Here is a 702-nt window from a genome sequence, read left to right on the forward strand (position 1 = left end):
GACGTACCAAGTCTAAATAAGATGTTCAAGGATGGTGGGTACCTACCAGTCCCCAGCTGTGAATCATGCAGCTTTTTGCCTCCAGAGCAGCTGTTTTAGGTATAAAAATTCCTACTACAGCCTTCCTGTTGACTTCTGGGTACTGCTTGCTTACAAAAAACCAGGGCATTCATTTAGATCTCAAATTCAGTGAAAGCTCCCATACCTAAACTATGGACCAATTTGTCATGGAGTGAGGGGGTATTAAATGGCTGCTCCAGATATGATCATAGCAAGCAAATGTATTAATTAAGCAGAGCTGTAGATCATTCACCAATACACAATGCAGGGCCAGACCCTCTGCTGGCATGAGTCATGTCATTGAAGTCAATGGAATTTTGCTAATTTACAGCAGATAATGATCCAACCCATTGCCATGATGTTATCTTTCTAGGCAGCACTCATTTTTGGTTTCCTAAAATGTGATTTAATGCTGAGCAGAGCAGTGCTGCTGCTGCAATTGCTCTGGGAGAGAACAACCTGACAAGGCCAGTCTAGCATTATTGCTGTAGGTATGCTGCAATATGCCTTGGCTTATAAAAAGTAATCTCCTCCTCCTGAAGACAGACAGCAATACACTTAAAGCTAAACCTCTGCTGGCAAAACCCCAGCATTGCCCAGGGTACCCCTAACAGGTAACCAAATAATCACGTTATCCAATGC

This window comes from Pelodiscus sinensis, chromosome 3 (genome assembly GCF_049634645.1).
Source record: "Pelodiscus sinensis isolate JC-2024 chromosome 3, ASM4963464v1, whole genome shotgun sequence".
NCBI lineage: Eukaryota > Metazoa > Chordata > Testudines > Trionychidae > Pelodiscus > Pelodiscus sinensis.